This window comes from Balaenoptera physalus, assembly GCF_965194825.1.
Source record: "Balaenoptera physalus genome assembly, chromosome: 20".
In the NCBI taxonomy this organism is placed as follows: Eukaryota; Metazoa; Chordata; class Mammalia; order Artiodactyla; family Balaenopteridae; genus Balaenoptera; species Balaenoptera physalus.
In genome coordinates, this window is record NC_138901.1 from 64,867,731 (window position 1) to 64,889,051 (window position 21,321).

Here is a 21,321-nt window from a genome sequence, read left to right on the forward strand (position 1 = left end):
CAGCAGAATGACGGGAACCATGGAATGAATCAGTGAGCTGGAAGACAAAAGCACAGAAATTACCCAATCAAATAACAGAGAGAAAACAGACTGAAAAAAATAAATAAGAGAAGAACAGAGTCTCAGGGACCTGTGGGACTATAACAAAAGATCTAACATTTGTGTCATCAGAGTCCTGGAAGGAGAGAAGGGTAGGGTAGAAATACACTCAGAGAGAGAATACTGAAAACTTCCCGAACTTGGCAAGAATGGTAACCTATAAATTCAAGAAACTGAGTGAACTCCAAAGGGTAAATCCAAAAAAATCCACACCAAGACACATTAAAATTAAATTTCTGAAAACTAAAGCCCAAGAAAAAATCTTGAAAGTAGCCAGAGAAAAACAACAGGGTTTGGATAGGAGAAACCAAATATAATGATCTGGACTAAACCATGAAGGCCAGAGGGAAGTAGCACAATACCTTCCAGGTGCTAAAAGAAAACAACTGTCAACCCAGAATCCTGTAACCAATAAAAATATCTTTTCAGGAACAAAAGGGAAATCAAGACATTCTCAGATGAAGGAAAACTAAGAGAAATAGTTAGCAGACCTACACTTAAAAAATGGTTACAGGAAGTTCTTTAAACAGAAAGGAAATGATAAAAGAAGGAAACCTGGATCATCATAAAGGAAGCGGGAAACACAGTAAGCAAAACTACCTGTAACCAGGCTTTCCTTGAGTTTTCTAGATTATGCTTGATGAACAAAGCAAAAATTATAACACTATCTAATGTAGTTCTGAATCATGTAGAGGAAATATTTAAGACACTCACATAGGGAATGGTAAAAGGAGATAAAGGGAGGTACTCCCTTTACTTGCACTGGTAAAATGATACCACCAACAGACCGTGGTAAGTTATGTATATACAATGAAACTCCTAGAACAGCCACTAAAAAAAAAATCTATACTGAAAAAATCACCGTAGATAAATCTTGAAATTTATCGTTAAAAAAAAATGAAATTCTAAAAAAACCCAAAAAGATCAAGCAGGAAGAGAAATAAAAATCAAAGAGGGGTTTCCCTGGTGGCACAGTGGTTAAGAATCTGCCTGCCAATGCAGGGGACACGGGTTCGAGCCCTGGTCCGGGAAGATCCCACATACCACAGAGCAACTAAGCCCATGCGCCACAACTACTAAGCCTGCGCTCGAGAACCCGTGAGCCACAACTACTGAGCCCATGTGCCACAACTACTGAAGTCCACGTGCCTAGAGCCCATGCTCTGCAACGAGAGAAGCCACCACAGTGAGAAGCCTGCGCACTACAACGAAGAGTAGCACCCACTTGCCCCAACTAGAGAAAGCCCTCGTGTAGCAATGAAGACCCAATGCAGCCAAAAATAAATAAGTAAATTTATTTTTAAAAAAAAAGATAATGAAGGACTATTACAAAGAATTCCACAAATTTTAACTTGATAACTTAGATGAAACGGACCAACTTCTCAAAAAACATAGACAATTTGAATGACCCTATAACTATTAAAGAAACTAAGTATGTAATTTTAAAATTCCCCAAAAAAGAAATCTCCAGGCTCAGAGGGTTTTATTGGAGAATTCTACCAAATGTCTAAAGAAGAATTAACACCAATTCTACACAGTCTTTTCCAGAAAAAGAAAAAGTAAGAAACACTTCCCAATTCATTTTATGAAGACAGTATTAACTAGATATCACAATCAGACACAGTACCAAAAAAGAGGACAAAAAAGAACAACTATGGACCAATATCCCTCATGAGTATAGATGCAAAAATCAACAAAGAATTAGCAAACAGAAGTCCGCAATATATTTAAAGAATTATATACCATGACCAAGTGGGGTTTATTCCAGGGATGCAAGGCTGGTTTACTATTTAAAAATCAATCAGTGTTATCCACCATAATAACAGGCTGAAGAAGAAAAACTCTGTGGTCACATCAATTAATGCAGAAAAAGCATTTGAAAAAAAAAAAAAAAAAAGAAAAAGCATTTGACAAAATTCAACACCCATTCATTTAAAAAACAAGAACAACAAAACCTCTCAGAAAAGTAGAAATAGAAGGGAACTTCCTCAACTGACAGAGAGCATCTACAAAAAACCTAGGGCTGATATTATACCTAATGGTGAAAGACTAAATGCTTCCCCTCTAAGATCAGAAACTAGGCAATGTTGTCCATTCTCAGAACTCTTATTCCACACAGTGCTAGAATATCTAGCCAGTGCAATGAGGCAAGGAAAGGAAATAAAAGATACACAGATTGGGAAGAGGTAATAAAGTATTTACAGATGACACAACTGTCTATGTAGAAAATCACAAGGAATCTATTTTAAAAAAAGAACTCTTAGAACTAGTGAGTTCAACAGGTTATAGTATATAAGATCGGTATATGAAAATCAACTGTATTTCTATGTATTAGCAATGAATATGTGGACGCCAAAATTAAAAACTAAATACCACTTGCAATTGTTAAAAAAAATGAAATACTTAGGTGTAAATCTAACAAAGCATGTACGGGACTTGCATGCTGAAAACTACACAATGCTGATGAAAAATCAAAGAAGACCTAAATAAATGGGAGAGACATATTGTGTTCACAGACTGGAAGATTCTAAACTGTCAATTCTCCCCAAATTGATACATAAGCTTAATTCAATTACTAACAAAAGCTCACGAAGACTTTTTTGCAGATATAGACAAGATTATTCTAAAATTTATATGGAAAGGCAAAGGAACTATTTTTAATTAAAAAGAAGAAGAAAGAGGGAGGAATCCATCTACCTGATTATAAGATTTATTATATATCCACAGTAATCAAGGCTGTGGTATTAATGGAAAGTTAGACACACAGATTAATGGAACAGAGTGGAAAACCCAGAAATAGACCCACACAAATGTGTCCAATTTAACTTTGAGCAAAGGTGCTAAAAGGGACTTCCCTGGTGGTCCAGTGGTTAAGACTCCGCACTCCCAATGCAGGGGGCCCAGGTACGATCCCTGGTCAGAGAACTAGATCCCGCATGCCACAACTAAGACCTGGTGCAACCAAATAAAAAAATAAATATTTTTTTTTTAAAAAAGAGACTCCATGCGTCCACTGCAGGGGCACAGGTTTGATCCCTGGTTGAGGAACTGAGATCCCACGTGCTGCACAGCGAGGCACCCCCACCAAAAACAAAAACGAAGGTGCTAAAAAATTCAGGGGAGGAGTGACAGTCTTTCAACAAACGGTACTGTAGCAACTGGACATCCATAGGCAAAAAAGAAATAAAGCTCAATCTTACACAAAAATTAACTCAAAATGGAACACACACTTAAATTGGCAAATTGGACCACATTAAAATTTAAAATATTTGTTTTACAAAAGGCCCTTACTAGGAGGGTGAAAAAATAAGAGTGAGATAAAATACTTGCAAACCACATATCTAACAAAGGATTAGTATCTAGAATATATAAAGACCTCTCAAAACTCAATAATAAAAAAAACCAAACAACCTAATTAGAACATGGGCAAAAGACATGAAAAGATATTTCACAGAAGATAAACATATGGCAAATAAATACATGAAAAGATGTTCAACATCATTAGCTATTAGGGAAATGCAAATTAAAACCACATGAGAGGGACTTCCCTGGTGGTGCAGTGGTTAAGAATCCGCCTGCCAATGCAGGGGACACGGGTTCAAGCCCTGGTCCAGGAAAATCCCACATGCCACAGAGCAACTAAGCCCGTGCACCTCAACTACTGAGCCTGCGCTCTAGAGCTCACGAGCTACAACTACTGAGCCCGCATGCCACAACTACTGAAGCCCGCACGCCTAGAGCCCGTGCTCTGCCTGCGTACCTCAACGAAGAGTAGCCCCTGCTCGCCACAACTAGAGAAGGCCTGCGCGCAGCAACAAAGACCCAACGCAGTCAAAAATAAATAAATAAATTTATTTAAAAAAAAACACACATGAGATACTACTACACATCTATCAGAATGACTAAAATTAAAAATGGTGACAACACCAAATGCTGACAAGGATGTGGAGAAACTCATATGTTGTTGGAGGGAATATAAAATGGTACAGCCACTCTGAAAAACAGTTTAGCAGGTTCTTTAAAAACTAAACATGCAGCTACAACATAATCCAGGAACCTCATTCCTGGGCATTTATTCCAGAGAAATAAAAGCTTACACTCACACAAAAACTGTACATGAGTGGCTACTGCAGCTTTATCTGTAAAGGCCAAAAAAAACCCTGGAAGCAATGCAGATGTCCTTCAGCGAATGAGTGGTTAAGCCGGGTACACCACAGAATACTAGTAAGCAATGAAAAGGAAACAACTGGTGATACACACAACCTGGATGAATCTCCAGAGAATTAGGATGAGTGAAAAAAGTCAATCCTGAAAGGTGACATGATGCATGATTCCACGGACATGACATTCTTGAAATGTGGAATCTCTAGAAATGGAGAACAGATTTGCGGCTGCCAGGAGTTAAGGAGGCAACAGGGGTGGGAGGTGCAGGACGTGTGGTTGTGAGGGACCCTGCGGGGATGCAAGCGCCCTGCATCTTGACTGCAGGGATGTCGAGATCCTGCTGACCGTGACATGTGCTATAATTTTACAAGATGTTACCACTGGGGGAAAACTGGGGAAAGAGTACACAGGATCTCTCTGGATTGTATCTTAAAACTGCACACAAAACTACAATTATCTCAAAATAAAAAGTTTAATTTAAAAAAAATCTACAGGGCTTCCCTGGTGGCGCAGTGGTTAAGAATCCTCCTGCCAATGCAGGGGACACGGGTTCGAGCCCTGGTCCGGGAAGATCCCACATGCCGCGGAGCAACTAAGCCCGTGCGCCACAACTACTGAGCCTGTGCTCTAGAGCCCGCGAGCCACAACTACTGAAGTCCATGCGCCACAACTACTGAAGCCCGTGTGCCTACAGCCCGTGCTCTGCAACAAGAGAAGCCACTGCACTGAGAAGCCCATGTACCGCAATGAAGATCCAAGGCAGCCAAAAATAAATAAATAAAACAAAAAAATATATATATTTTTTTTTAAAAATCTACAAACAACAAATGCTGGAGAGGGTGTGGAGAAAAGGGAACCCTCTTGCACTTTTGGTGGGAATGTAAATTGATACAGCCACTACGGAGAAGAGTATGGAGGTTCCTTAAAAAACTAAAAATAGAATTACCACATGACCCAGCAATCCCACTACTGGGCATATATCCAGAGAAAATTGTAATTCAAAAAGACACATGCACCCCAATGTTCATTGCAGCACTATTTACAGTAGCCAGGTCATGGAAGCAACCTAAATGCCCACTGACAGACGAATGGATAAAGAAGATGTGGTACATATATACAATGGAATATTACTCAGCCATAAAAAGGAACGAAATTGGGTCATTCATAAAGACGTGGATGGACCTAGAGACTGTCATACAGAGTGAAGTAAGTCTGAAAGAGAGAAACAAATATCGTATATTAACACATATATGGGGAATCTAGAAAAATGGTACAGACGAACCAGTCTGCAAGGCAGAAATTGTGACACAGATGTAGAGAACAAACGTATGGACACCAAGGAAGGAAAGTGTTGGGGGGATGAATTGGGAGACTGGGATTGACATATGTATGCTAATATGTATAAAACAGATAACTAATAAGAACCTACTGTATAAAAAATACAATAAAATTCAAACAAAAAAAAAACCTGTTACTTCAGAATACTCCCTGCACCCACATACGAGCGTTTACCCTGGAAGGGGACCCATCGCAGCCCCAGAGCACAGAGGCTCCAGCCACAAAAGCCTCTGCAGTCCAGAGGGGTCATGCCCAGGCAAGGCGGCCCTGCATGGCCCTCAGCTGTGCTGCATGAGCTCCACTGGCCTTTCCACCAGCTTCTCCTGAGGCCACAGGCACACATGCATACACCTTCTCTGAGGCCTGTGGACTTGACCATGGCGAGGTTCTTCAGCCCCTTTCCCCCTCGCCACCCTCCTCAGGCAGATCTGCGTTGCATCAAGGACAGCCTGATGTCTCGACTCAGGCCAAGTGGGCGGGCTGCAGGCAGGGGAAGGAGCAAATACCCTGGCTGGCTTTATACAGCGTGGTCAAGCTGCCACACGGATGCCTCCCAGACACATCCAGGCCTCTGGACACAGCTGCCCAATCACAACCAGCTCCAAGGCGTCCAGAACATTACATGCTCGGCTCTCGGTTTCACCGTGCCCATCTGAGGCTTGAAGAGAGCAGACATCAGTGACAGATTTCTGCCAGGTGGTGAAGCTCACTTTTCTGTCCCCTCAGATTCACCCACCCTCAGAGTGCAGAGGGCACTGAGAAAGGCAGTCAGACACATCACACAGTACGGCGCCATAGAGGGAGCGCCCAAAACTACCCCTGCAGAAATGTGGGCACCACCTTCCGACCCCCTGCTAACACCCCATCATCCTAAAGGCGCTCTACAGTCTGGGGACCCTCACTTCCAAAGTTGACCCCCCGACACAAACACCTCTACTCCACGGACTAGGGTAATCCCCTGTCCCCTGTGCAGGTCCCCTCAAAATCCCATGCCCAGGGGATTTTCCTGGTAGTCCAGTGGATAAGACTCCACGCTCCCAATGCAGGGGGCATGGGTTCAGTCCCTGGTCAGGGAACTAGATCTCACATGCATGCCACAACTAAGAGTTCGCATGCCACAACTAAGGAGCTGCTGAGCCGCAACTAAGGAGCCCATGTGCCGCAACTAAGGAGCCAGCGAACCGCAACTAAGGAGCCCGCCTGCCGCAACTAAGACCCAGTGCAACCTAAATAATTAAAAAAAAAAAAAAAATCCCACGCCTGGATCTTCCCTGGTGGTCCAGTGGTTAAGAATCCGCCTTCCAGTGCAGGGGACACGGGTCCGACCCCTGGTCAGGGAACTAAGATCCCACATGCCGCGAGACAGCTAAGCCCGTGCGCTCTAGAGCCCACATGCCACAACTAGAGAGCCTCAGCGCTGCAACTACTGAGCTTGCACAACGCAACTACTGAGCCCACACAGCACAACTAAAGAGAATCCTCGCATGCTGCAACGAAGATCCTGCCTGCCACAACTAAGACTCGATGCAGCCAAATAATTAATAAATAAATAAATACATATATTTTTAAAACCCACGCCCCCTTCAAGTACAGTAACCAACCCAAAGCCAGATGCTTACTGAGAACTTCCTGGGGCTCCTCCTGCTCTGAGCTGCTCTTACACTTACACCTCCCCGTGGAAAGAAAACCACCTCAGGCCTCTGGGCTTTGCACAGCAGTTCTCTGCGTGGAGGGCTCTTCACCACATCCTGCTGGCAACGGTCTGCTCGCCCCCAAGACCCATCTCCCAGCCCCGTGCCATCTCCGTCCCTCCCGTTTCCACACCTTCGCCCAGCGAGGCGCCCAGTGCAAAGCAGGGCCGAGTGATTGGGATGAGTCAGTGGACACACTGAGGCGTCACCCAGCTGCTCCCTACTTGTTCTCCGGGTGCTGCTGTGAGGCCTCCCGGCCAAGGCTGGGTGAGCCCGGGCCACACCTCTGCCTTCCACACTCAGAGCCCGGTCACCAGGAGGAACCGGTCCGCCCCCAACACTGAGGGACAACCAGCACGCCGAGGAGCACGCAGACAGGCTGACCTCCAACCATCTTTCTCCCTCTCCTGAATCCAATCCCCAAGCAACACCGTGTGCGCCACACTGGCCTCGACAAAAGGCAGAAACACCGCGGGGAAGCCAGCACTCTCGGGGAGCAGCCACGTGGCCACACGTGGCAAGAACCATGGTATTTCCATGCTCCAGCCCCAGGAATCCCACCAGCCAGAAACGGAGCCTAAAGAAATAACACAGAGCAACAAAAAGCTCCACTCACCACTTGGGAGCAACTTGCTGTCCAACAAGTCAATGGCTAAATGAATGCTGATCTATCAACTCTCTAAAATATTACACAGCAATCAGTTATAATTAATTAATTATAGATAACTATGAGGAAGTCAAGAAACCCTCTAGAGTATGAACCCACAGGACGCCATCAGGTCACTGCTCCCCGCCCAGAGCCGGGGGCTTCACTCTGCCTCCTGGGTGACCAGAGCCCTCTGGAAGTATTCAGCAGAATTTCCCCACAAGCTGCTCTGAAGCTGCAATCACTCAAGGTATCAGAGATAAAAACATGAAACACATATAGTCCCCAAGGGGAACTCAGTCAAGTGAAGGGGACCAGGGATGTCTCCTTCAGGCAACCAAGGCAGGATGTGAAAATGTGGCCTATGATTTAAAAATGCAGCAGGACTGAGTAAGATTGGGAGTCAACAAGAAAACAGCTATTGTGTTCACTGCTGGGATCATGAACAACTCTTGGGGGTTTTTGTTTGTTTACTTAACATCATTTTTTGTAAAGTAATGCTACTATATAGCACTTACCAGATTTTTTGTTTTAATTAATTAATTTATTTATTTTAGTTATCTTTGGTTGCGTTGGGTCTTCGTTGCTGCGCGCGGGCTTTCTCTAGTTGCAGTGAGCGGAGGCTACTCTTTGTTGTGGTGTGCGGGCTACTATATAGCACTTACCAGATTTTTTGTTTTAATTAATTAATTTATTTATTTTAGTTATCTTTGGTTGCGTTGGGTCTTCGTTGCTGCGCGCGGGCTTTCTCTAGTTGCAGTGAGCGGAGGCTACTCTTTGTTGTGGTGTGCGGGCTTCTCACGGTGGTAGCATCTCTTGTTGCGGAGCACCGGTTCTAGGGCTCGCGGGCTCTAGAGCACAGGCTCAGTAGTTGTGGTGCACAGGCTTAGTTGCTCTGCGGCATGTGGGATCTTCCTGGACCAGGGCTCAAACCCGTGTCTCCTGCATTGGTAGGCAGATTCTTAACCACTGCGCCACCAGGGAAGCCCCTAGATATTATTTTTTAAAAGGAAGGGAAGATGTTTGACTGCCCATGCATGCACGCCTTCTGATACAGCCTTGATCATTCCCGGCAGAAGATGAGGTTAGGGAACCCCTGTACTGCACTCTCCACCATACATGACCTAACAGTTCTGGGTAGTCAGTGTAAAGACCCCGGTCTGGGAGCCAGGAGGCCCAAGTTCAAGTCCTGGTTCCTTGATTTCATCATTGTGTAGCCCAGAACAAGACGCTATGGCTGTGAATCTCAGTTTCATCATCTACAATAAAAGGAAAATGCATATATCCTTGCCATTAAAAAATTTTTAAATGACATCAGACACAAACACACACTGAGTCACTGAACAATCAATGCCTGAAGTCAGGGACATAAATCCCAGCATCTACTCAGGCCCATGCACACAGCTGGTGTGTAGAGGCCAGCAGTGCTCAGGAGAATGAACCCCAAGTGTGAAGGCAAGGACTGCAGAGTAGTCAAGGCCAGTCCCGATGGACTCCAGGACTCCTGACTCTGAGGGGAGGGGCAAAGCATGCAAACCCCACACAGGCTCCTGCACACAAGGCTGAACATATAACCTCCAAGCACAATGACCATCCCCATGAAAGTTCTTCAAGAAGAACAATCCCCAAGCAGCCTTGAAGAAGGATCCATACCTATGGGGGCCAGTATCCCAGCTTCGGGGAGATTCCTGGGGCAAAGATTTCTCTGGGCCTGACGTGGGGGGTTGAGGAGCTGCACTCAAGCATGAGGTGAGGGCAAATGGCCCTTTGGTAGAGGATCCACTGAAAGATCTATGGGCAGAAGGTGTGTAAATTGCAGCTAATATATCTTCTGTGGTTTTGAGGTTGGTTCCTTGCCCTTCTTTTCCACAAAAGAGTTTCTGTGGAAACGCTTCCACACTCATAGCAAACAGGATGTATAATATTTTCTGCATTTCGATTCCAAAAGGAGAAACGATGCCTGGGTAGCAGCCGTCTGGCCATCTTTACAAGCTTGTAAATCATGGGAGATTCCAAGGTTGCCTGTCTCTTCTGGGATGTGTAGATGTTAAGTCAGTAAAAGGAAATGTGAGCAAATGTCCAAGTCAGTCTGAGGCCTCGCCCCCGCCAAAACCTCGCTGTGTCCTGGCCACCCAAAGAGCACTTCATCCAAGCACACCGCAGAGGGAGGCCTGTCAGCGGAGCTAGTACCCACCTGCCTGACCCACACCTGGGTTAGCACACACCTCTACATGCCAGTAGGGCCAAGACCCCAGGAACGTGGGGCTTCTCTTTTAGAACAAACCTGTCAGGGCCAACCAGCGTCAGCCATCACTGCAGATCCCTCAAGAGGCCACACCAGGCTTCTCCTCCCAAGGCCACGTGGACCAAACTGTGTGGGAACTCGTCTCTAAGCCTCGTCCAAGGTGTCTCAATCAAGCCCTGGAGAATACTGTCCTATTGCTTTACAGACATTCAGTTCTAGACCCAAACTACATTCCTCCATATGGGCACCACCTGCCAGCACGAGCGTCCAGGGCCTGTCATCTGCCTCTGAAAGTCAGGAGAGGACCATCAGTCACTGTGAAGATATGCACAATCGTGGGGCAGCCACTGTATGCAACGCAATGCGATCAGGACCTAGGGCGAAAGCCCAGCTTCCGAGAAAGGAAAGCATCAGGTATGTGGCCCTGAAGACACACACTCCCTCTGAGTGGGCACGTGGGAAGTCTGCTTGAAATGCCCATCAGTTTGCTCTGTTAGTCACAGCTGTCCCCACTGTCACCACACCCAACACTCACGGCTTACGAGGCGGGTCACTGCTCCAGGCACTTCACGTCACGTACCCTGTGCCACTCTTCCATTTCACATACAAGGAAACCACAGTGTCTAAGCAGGTGTGAGTCAAGGCCACCCGGCCCCATATCTTGCCTTTAACCACTCGACACCGCCCAACAGTGAGCCACTCCCAAAAGTAAAGGCTGGTGCCATCCCAGCAGGATGCACGTCCCCACGTGGGTTACTCTCCTTGGGGGTCTAGTCCTGACCAGCACATCACTCAGGGCCTCCCCTAGACATCCCTGCAGCTGAGGCCTGGGGCCTGTGTGTAGCGCCAATGCATGGTCCCCGTAAGGAGTTCACTAGAGGATGAACCTCCACAAACCACCCTTCATGGAGCCGCCTACCCAGCTTGGCCAGGCACTACGGGCTGTGAAAGTAGAGCCTCAAATGTAGAGTAACCCTGTACATTTATCATCCAAACTGGGATACTTTGGGGAATGAGCAGGGAGCCTACTAATTACACAAGGACATGTGGCCCAGAAGAAAGAAACTTACAAGAAATGCAGTTTACCCATCTTTGCTGCCAAATGTCAGGATGCAAAGACAACAGAGCCACTGAGAATACCCACAACGAGACAAAGACACAAAAGGTGGAGCTAAGGGTAAGGAACTCAGCACCAGGGAGCACAGAGGAGGGATCTGGGAGAGACCTCCGTGAGGAGCGAGCAAAGGCAACCTCAGAGATGGAGGTCGGGGGACATGAGACAGGGAGGCCGGCTGGCATGTGCGGAGGCCCACACTTCCCTCCAGAGGCCGCCAAGCCTCACACACAGCCTCACGCCACCCACCCGGCAGCATGTTATGGCGCGGGGTTCCAAGGGGAGAGGGCACATCCCCAAAATACCATAAGGCCCGGTGTCTTCGGGGCCCCCTCCTCCAGAGCTCTAAACCTCGAGATAAAGTCCCACCCTTCAGCCAAATCAGAAGCAGCACTGGGTGGAGACAAAGACAATAAATACTTGGTGAACAATGAACCGAGCTCCAGATAATGTTATCTGACCGCCAGTTGCTCTCAGCACAGAACACGTCCATGCTGCTGCCACGCACTTGACCACGGCTGAGTCCCAAGCTGTGCGTGCACAGACACGCACACGTGGGTGTGAGAGGGCGAGGCCAACACCATGCCCGTCCAGCATGCTCCTGGGGGCCTGGGGTAACCGGGACAGAGCGCAGGACGGAGGTAGAATCTGAGGTGTTAGCTACTCATGGGTAGCAGATGTCAGACCAAAAATGACAAAAAGACAGGAAACAAAGATGTCAAATAAAGGTTTGGCAAAATGTGAATTATAGGGACTTCCCTGGTGGTGCAGTGGTTAAGAATCCACCTGCCGGGACTTCCCTGGTGGCGCAGTGTGTAAGACTCCACACTCCCAGTGCAGGGGGCCCAGGGTTTGATCCCTGGTCAGGGAACTAGATCCCACATGCGTGCTGCAACTAAGAGTTTGCATGCCACAACTAAGGAGCCTGCCTGCTGCAACTAAGACCCGGAGCAACCAAATAAATAAATAAAATATTTAAAAAAAAAAAAAAAAAAGAATCTACCTGCCAATGCAGGGGACACGGGTTCAAGCCCTGGTCCGGGAAGATCCCACATGCCACAGAGCAACGAAGCCCGTGCGCCACAACTACTGAGCCTGCACTCTACAGCCTGTGAGCCACACCTACTGAGCCCGCGTGCCTCAACTACTGAAGCCCGCGCACCTAGAGCCCGTGCTCCACAGCAAGAGAAGCTGCTGCAATTAGAAGCCTGCGCACTGCAACAAAGAGTAGCCCCTGCTCACCACAACTAGAGAAAGCCCACAGGCAGCAACGAAAACCCAACGCAACCAAAAATAAATAAACTTTTTTTAAAAATGTGAATTACAAGCACAAACCAAAAACGGGGGGGGGGGGGAGGGGGGAGGGTGCGGGTAATAACTGTTTTGGTGGGTTTTTGTAATAACTTACTTTTTTTGAGATATAATTCACATACCATACAACTCACCCATTTAAAAGTGTACAAGTCAATGGTGTGTAGTGCATCCACCACCATAATCAAATCTATCCCAAAAAGAAGCCCTGTATACTTTAGCTATCATTCCCCACACACGCCCCCTCCAGTCCCCAGCAACCACTAGTCTGCTTTACGTCTCTACAGACTTGCCTAGTCTGGGCGCCTCACTGAACGGAATCGGGTAACACACGGTCTTTTGCGTCTGGCTTCTCCCACTGAGCGGGTGTTTTCCAGGGTCATCCATGCTGTCGTGGTCGGCTGTACCGCGCTCCTTTTCATGGCCAAATAATATTCCACCGTGTGGACGGACCACATCTGTTTATTGATGACACTGGGGCTGTTTCCCCCCTTTGGTGGCTGTGAACATTCATATCCAAGTTTGGTGACTGTTGTTAAAACTCCTTTAGGAGAGACCAAAGAGGTAAACACCACATGTCATGTGAAGTCTGAACAATTAGCTCCTCAGAAGCTGCAAAGGGAAAAGGGTTGAACGGGGTGCTGGAAGCGGGTCCTGAGAGGCTCCCTGAAAGCAGACTGGGGGGCAGCAGCCCCAACTGCTCAGATCAAGCTCAAGCTGGAAACCTCACAAAGGAAACCTCCACATGCAGGCCACACACGGGCTGGACAGGGAGGGGCAACCAGTGGACAAGAAGGGGCAAAGAAATATTTTCTGGAACAGAGGCCACACAATATAGTCACAGCAGAAACTGTGGTATAACTAAACGGTCTAAGTCTATGGGGATATCTTCTCATCTAACATTAAAGACACTGAAATTCCGGGACTTCCCTGAGTGTCCAGTGGTTACGACTCCACGCTTCCAGTGCTTCCACTGCAGGGGGTGCGGGTTCGATCCCTGGTTGGGGAACTAAGATCTCACATGTCACGAGGTGCGGCCAAAAATTTTTTTTAAAGAAAGACATCTAAATTCCTGCCAGCTACCAAATCCAAGGGGCAGGACCTGGCTAAGGAGCACTTTAATCCCAAAGAGAAGAGGTAATTTTCCTCCTCCAAGGAAAATTCTGAGGGTTGATCCAAGCTTCTTCCCCAAAAATAGAATTAAAAAATCCCTACTGTGTCACTTGAGACCTCTGGGGGCCTCCGAGACTCTCTTGAATCCCCTTCCCGCCAACATGCTTCAAGGGCGCAGTACTCGACTGACCGTCACTCCAAGAGCGATGAATCCGAATCTCCCTCTCCACCCTGACTTCCCACCCAAGCCCCAACCCTGTGTCTCCAGGGTCTTGGAATGTGTCAAGCAGCACTAGGGGAAAAGAGTGAGGTCATCGTGCCTTCTGGCTACCGAGCAAACCAGCGGCAGAGCCCGAGGAGGACTGCCTGCCCCGCTCTGCAGTCCTCAGCCACCTCTCACACCGCACATCACGGTGGCACCAGCCCCAGCACTGCAGGCTCCAGCCTAAAACCTCCAGTCATCTCCACCCCTCCCTCCTGAGAGCTGCAGAGCCTAGTGGGGAGATGTGACAGCAAAACAACTTCTCCAAGCCTCAGAATAAACATTCCCTGTGTGTCACGTCGAGTCCCCACCACATGCCGTGTGCCTTACCCACACTTTACTTATTCCACGGAGAGCCCTTGGCAGCAGGAGGCAAGGGCGGCTGCTTATGCCCCCCGCTCCATCCTCTGCCACCCCAGCACTCTGAGCACCGCCTGGGGCTCTGCCCATCCTGACAGACATCCTCACTGCCGCTCCCATGAGGCATTCGGGGCCTTCAAGCAAATGGCCCAGCTTGAGCCAGACCAGTGGTCCTCAAAGGGATGGCCCTTTTAAGGGGGCCCTGAGACCCTTTTAAGGGGTCAATGAGCCAAAACTATTTTTACAAAAATACTAAGTCATCATTTGCCCTTTTTCCACTCATTCTTTCACTAGCATATACGCTTTTCCAGAGGCTACATGACAGGGTATCACAACAGATCATGTGCAAAGATATGAGAATCCAGCTGTCTTCCATTAAGATAGATGGTACGGAGATCTGCAAAGGTAAAATGATGCGACTCTTCTAAGCAAAACTTTTTTTGTTTTGGAAAAGTTATTTTTCAGAATACACCTGTTATTTATGTGAACATGTAACAGGTTTATTTTATTTTTAAATGAATTAATAAAATTTTTTAAATGTCTCATTTTAATTTCTCATACAGTAAATACCATTGGATGTAACCGACATAAACAAAAGCCCTTTGAAGACCTCAGTAATCAAAAGCTTTATAAAGGGGCCCAAAAACAAAAAGTCTGAGAACCACTGACCTAGCCAGCCGCCCCAGCCCCAGCCCAGCCCATCCTCAGATCAGCCCTCCTGGTTCTCGGGGCCCTGTTCACACGCTGGCTCTGTCAGCCCAAACACACGAGCCTTCAGGTCTGTCTCCAGGTCTCCACGCGGAGTCCTTTCTCCTCAACAGCACTACCTTAACGGGTCGCATCTCATACCAGACTTGCCCGCAGCAGCTGCCTTAAGGTCCATCTGGAACTGGAAGACTCCTGCACACATCTGGGCAGGGAGACCTTCCTCTCGAGAGGCGAGCCTCTGCATGGAGAGGAAGTCTGCAGAGGGGGCTGGGCTCAACAACGGGTCAACACCTACTTGTGGTCCCCTCCCCTGGATCCCAGCAGCTGGGAGGCTGACACAGCAGAAACACCAGCATCTCGAACGTTCAGCAGGAAGGCTGCACCTATGCTGTACACACACGCCACTGAAGTTCTTCCGTATGTGTCAAATATTTCATTCTATTAACAAATTTTAATGCAAGGGTTAGAGTCAATCAGTGGTTTTCAAACAGTGCTTCAGGGCCACTGCAGACCATGGGGTGGTGCAGGCGGCTGGGGAACCATCCCTCCCCCGCTCCGGGGACTTCACATAGGCGAGTTCCGCGTTCCATTTCAAGGGGCTCCGTGCTCCATGGCTAAAGAAATAAAGTTTGAAAACCGGTAGTAAGAGTAGTAAACAGGCCAGATCCGGTCGGAGACTGGCTCTCAGCAGCTCCCCCGCACCTCACCACCCTGGGGTACACCGTGTCTCCCTACATGGCCTGGCCTTCAGCTCCCACGCCCCCTCGGCCCCCTTCCCCACAACTCTGAAGCCCCAGCTTAGCTCCTTCTTGGCAGCTAGGCTGATCCTCAGAAGGGAGCGGAGCTCCAGGTGGCTCGGCCAGCCCTGTACATGGGCTCAGCGCCTCTGCCACAGACCCCAGGTCCCCATCCCAGGCTCCTCCACCCGCCCAGTGCCGTATCTGCCCGCCCACCCCACAGTCTGCAGTGCTGAGGTCTGGCTTGATGTGCCACTTCCCAACGCGGCTCACAACAGAATTCCACGGGACCCAACAATTCCTCCCCTGGTTTCCACCCAGAAGAGCTGAAAGGAGGGTTAGACAGAAGTGTGCACGCAGGTGTTCAAAGCAGCACTAATCACAACAGCCAGAAGGCAGGACAGCCCAAGGATCCATCTACAGACAAACAGATAAACAAGATGCACTATGCCACATAATGCAATACTTGGCCAGAAACAAGCAGTGAACACAGGTTCATGCTACCACATGAACTCTGAACACATGCTCGGTGCAAAAAGCCAGACAAAAGGTCACAATTTCTACAATTCCATTTTGGTGAAATTTCCAAAAGAGGTAAATCCATAGGGACAAAAAGCAGATTGGTGGTTGCTGAGGATGGGGGTTAGGGAGTGGAGCCTAACTCCTCAATAGTAATGGCGTGTTCTTTTGGGGTAATGAAATGTTTTAAATTACAGAGTGCTGGTGAATTTAGCATATTGTGAACGTGCTAAATGCAACTGAACAGTACACTTTATTTATTTATTTATTTATTTATGGTTGCGTTGGGTCTTCGTTGCTGCACGCCGGCTTTCTCTAGTTGCAACAAGCGGGGCTGCTCTTGTGGTGTGCGGGTTTCTCACTGCGGTGGCTTCTCTTGTTGTGGAGCACAGGCTCTAGGCACGCGGGCTTCAGTAGTTGTGGCGCACGGGCTCAGTAGTTGTGGCGCACGGGCTTAGTTGCTCCGTGGCATGTGGGATCTTCCCGAACCAGGGCTCAAACCTGTGTCCCCTGCATTAGGCAGGCGGATTCTTAACCACTGCGCCACCAGGGAAGTCCTGAACTGTATGCTTTAAAGTGATTAACTTTACGTTCCATGAATTTTACCTCAAAAAAACAAAAACAAAAACAAAAACCCACACACAGACCTCACTAGATCCCAGGCCCGGCGACGGGAGGGCACGAGGCTGCCGGCCTGCTGGCCATCCTCTCTCCCACACCCCAGCTCAGCTGCCCACTCACCCCTCTGCCCACACACATGCCCTGCAAGCCCAGCCCATGCCCAGGGCTCCTCCCTGGACAGCAGCAGCTGCAGGAAGAGGGGAAAGGGACACTTTAAAAAGCCCCTTCCCTGTTTGGGCTTGACAAGGAGCCGATGGCCGCGGGATTTTTGGAACATGACGCCATTCGTGGCAAAGGAAGGAATGCTAGAGAGTGTGTGGGGACAAATTTCTGAGTCAACGGCTTTGCAGGAAAAAGTCACACCCTGTCCCTCAAAAAGCAGTGCTTCCTATAAAGTAACAGGTAGGACAGGAGAGTCCAATGGAAGGAAAAAAAAAAGAGAGACAAGAAATTTAACAAGTTCAGCCCAAGCCTCATCCTCCAGCCCCACCCTTCCCAGCACATACACCCCCGGCAGGGCAGCCCCTGGCTCCTGGACACGAGGGGCCAAGGGACACACACAGCTAGAGACCTAAGGTCCAGAAAGCCTACCTGAGCCCACCAAGGTCCACACAGGGAACAGTGGGAGGAGGAGGCCGAGTCAGACTATCTGGGTTTGCGTCCCACCTCTGCCACTTGCTGTGTCACCCCCGGGCAAGTTCTAGGACCTCTTTCCATCTCAGTTTTCTTATCTCTCTCCTTCATAAGGCTGCTATGCATATAAATGAGTTAACAGTGGCCTGGCACACAGCAGTAATTGTTAGCTATGAATGCCACCACTGACCACTGCCACAATAAATAATCTCGGAGCACGTCAACTGCTCCTTCGATTTAAGTATAGAAAGCCACACCAGACAAGGCTGCATGGCCAGCTCGCTGGCCCAGTTCCCAGGAAGATCCTCTAAGCTCACAGGGTTTCTAGGAGGGAAGGGAGACGTGGGGATGAGAGTCAACGGGCTGTCTGCCAAGATGGCATCTGCCTGTTAGAAGAGCTTGCTCACAGGCTCTCGCAAGGAGCCACATCTGCTTGTTTAGACCCCACGGAACGCTCCACCCCCTGGAAGAGTGTGTGATCTGTAAAGGATGTGGGGCTGCAGGGGAGGAAGCCAGAGAACCCACCTGCCAGCTGATGTGAGTTAATCAATGCTGGCGACCAAAGGGCCTGGCCAGACCTCCTGCTCACTGCCCAGTGATTCAGGACTAGGCCCAGGCTGCTCTCTACCCTCCTCTGCCCATTTCCCCCAGGCTCACAGGCAAGAACACTTGGATTCCCAGACAACTGCTCCCAGGGACACCAGCAGGATAAGCAGCTTCTCTTAACCCTCTCCCACCTTGCTGATGGCCACTCAGACACTTCCATGCAAAGTGACTTCTGAAATCGGGATGTGCCACTGCCATTCACGGGACTTGCACTGTGCATTTCTCTGGGCTTGGCAGGTGCCCAAGGGTGGCTGTCATGCTGGCTGCTGGCCTCTGGAGCAGCCCACACCCTCTAACGGTAAGTCTCAGCCTGATGGTACCTGGCCTCTTCGGTTTTTTTTGGCTGCGCTGCACAGCATATGGGATCTTAGTTCCCTGACCAGGGATCGAACCCGTGCCCCTGCAATGGAAGTGCAGAGTCTTAACCACTGGACCACCAGGGAAGTCCCGCCTCTTCGCTTCTTATGCTCTAAAAATTCTTAAAATCAGTTCACTCTTTACACTTAAATGTTCTGAAAATCAAACCCACATAAGCAAACCCACAAGGCCCTTCCAATCCCTTGGGGCTGATGCAGGGAAGCTGCTAGGGTGATGCCAAGCAGCTCGTAGGAGAGGAGGCGGCCTGGGCCCCTGCTCTGTGGGCACAGGGCAGACAGAAGGAGAGTCTGAGGGCCAGCCATCCCACAGCACCTCGCCACAGAGGCGGCTCCCCTCTCTGGGTCAGTGCTGACGAAACGAACCCCGTATACTGAGCGCCCACTACACACCCAAGCATTCACAGATTTGGCACTCTTGCTATTTCTTGCAACTTCCACCATCCTCACAGGCACCCACAGACATGGGTCTTGTTGCAGCCCCCGTTTTCAGAGGAGGGATGCAGACTCTTAAATTCTGAGTAAGTTGCTCAAGCAGCATAAGACCCAAATCTGAGCTGAAAGCCCCCTCCCTCAACCCTCCCAGTCCCTTACTTGAGCACGTGTAAACTAAAAGTGGGACTGTGTCAGATTTCTAGGTCAGAGCGGTCCCTAAGCGGAAGACCCGCCAGCCCCAGGTAGACAGGCTCTGAGCATGGCACCCGGGAGACCTGGACTCTTTCTCTGGTTCAGCTGGGACTCCCAGCAGCCGCTCCCCCGCCCAGCCCCTTTAGCTGTGGGCCAGGATACTAGGAGGGGAGAGACGGGACTGCAGGTGCACATGGAGTCTCCCCCACCCCGGTCTGCCTGTTCCAACCAGTGTTTTAGAACCTAGGGAGCAAGGACACAACTACTTCCTGATTCTGAATCCCTCAGGGGAAAACAGTGCTTCCTGTTCAGGGCTGCACCAAAGGTGTGGTCACTGCAACAGGCCAGCAGCCTGTCCAGGGGACGTGAGACACCCCAAGGCAGAGATGTTAGGACCTGCGGGAAGACCTGTAAAATGCTCTGCCTGCTCCATGCGCCCCCGGCAACTAAGGAATCCAAGTCAGGGTAAGGCCCTGTTTCTGACAGCAAAGGTTAATGCGTGTTAGCAGACACAGGGAGGGCCAAAAAGAACTTTGAAAAAGTCCACATTGGTCTTCCTGTGACCTAGGCTGAACTTCCCTGGTCTCAGTGGCTCCATCTGCTAAGGGGGACAATCCTTCACCTGCTTAAGGGTGGGGGGATCACCCAGCCCCTCAGGCCCCTCCTCCCAGGGGTAGGAATTAGAACTCCATTAAACAGCTTTAATTTAGTTTGCAATACCCCAGCCTCCTACTGAAACAGTACCATGTTAACAAGTCAAAGTGGCCTTGCCAGGAGGAGGAAGGACAGGTTCCTGGCCGCACGAAGGCTGGTGTGTGAACCATGTGGCACACAGCCCCATCCCTAGGCAGCTCCGTGACCTAGGGCAGGCACCCAACCTCTCTGAAACTCAACGTCCCCTACACTCCACAGGTGGCCATGGTGCCACCAGCCCTGCTCGCCTCCCCAGCTGCCAGCGGTGGAAGGAAGTCACGGTACACAAAACACCTGATCCAGTGCAAAGCAGGCTCAGGAGGACTCCACAGGCCCGTCCACTCACTCTCACCGCGAGCTGCCCCAAAGACCGGGCAGGACACTGTCCAGTGCAGCACACACACCAAGCTGAGCGAGGGGCGGAAGGAGCTGGAAGGGTTACAGACTCCAGGCAAGAACCAGGCTGTGGTTTCATGTGAACTAGGATGACCCTGACTGAGAAAACCAGCAAGTGGTTTGGAAGATTCTAGTTCCAGGCTCCAGAAACAAAATGCCAGCGAATCAATCCTCTGGCTCTCTCACCCCCAAAGGAAGTGACAGTATAATGGGAGTGGTGGGGATGGGCATTCAGGGGTGCCATCCCAGGGCAGCTGTGAAAGAGCCGCAGACAATTTCAAAGAGCCCTCAGCTGCTCAAACTGAAGGGACCACGAAATCTAGGGCAGAGTTTTCAAACCTGCCCCTCGCAGACCTCAGAAATGACTGGAGGTCCCATGAGTGGGAAACAGATGGCTGAGAGGCCAAGCTCTGACCCTGTGTCGCCCAGAACAGTGTCACTTTTTCTGTTTCATACACAATATTTGTGTACGAGATTCCTTTGAGTAAAAGGCTCTGCAATTTAAAGTTTGAAAACCACTGACCTGGTCCAACCATGTCGTTTCAGATGAGAAAGTGATGCTTGGAGAGTGAGTTTCCAAGGATAAACGAAAAGCCTGTTTTCTCAGATTAAATGCTTCGAAATTGGCACGCAGTGCTCACCACGCCTCCCCGTGTGCCTCGCTCCCCCACAGTACAAGGATGTGGGCAGTAGGATATTACTTCCCTCTTGTCTCTTTTCCCTGATTGCAATGCTCTCTCCTCTACTCCAAGTCTAGCTGGCAGCTTGGGAACAATTTAAAGATAAATATTCCAAGTCAAATTTATTTCAGCTACACAACATCAGGGTCCTAGTGATCAGGCGAGAGCCCAAACAAAGTCTGTTCCCCACAGGAGAGACCGTCAGCATGCTTCTTGGAATATTAATTACCACAAAGGGGGTTCAGTAGTCTCCATCCATTCCATTAGTGGACCACTCCCTGTGAACAGAATGTGGGCACCTGCTTTACAGGTGGGAAACCGAGGCCGGGAGAACGTAAGTAACCTTTCTGGGTCGCCCTGCCACGTGTGTGCCAAGAACAGAAC

At 49.0% G+C, this 21,321-nt stretch overlaps 1 protein-coding gene across 9 annotated transcripts in view; it reads right to left on the bottom strand.

The window, feature by feature from the left end:
- The window catches only part of MPRIP (myosin phosphatase Rho interacting protein), a 127,971-nt gene that overhangs the window by 99,980 nt on the left and 6,670 nt on the right, over positions 1 to 21,321 (bottom strand). The window lies entirely within an intron of this gene.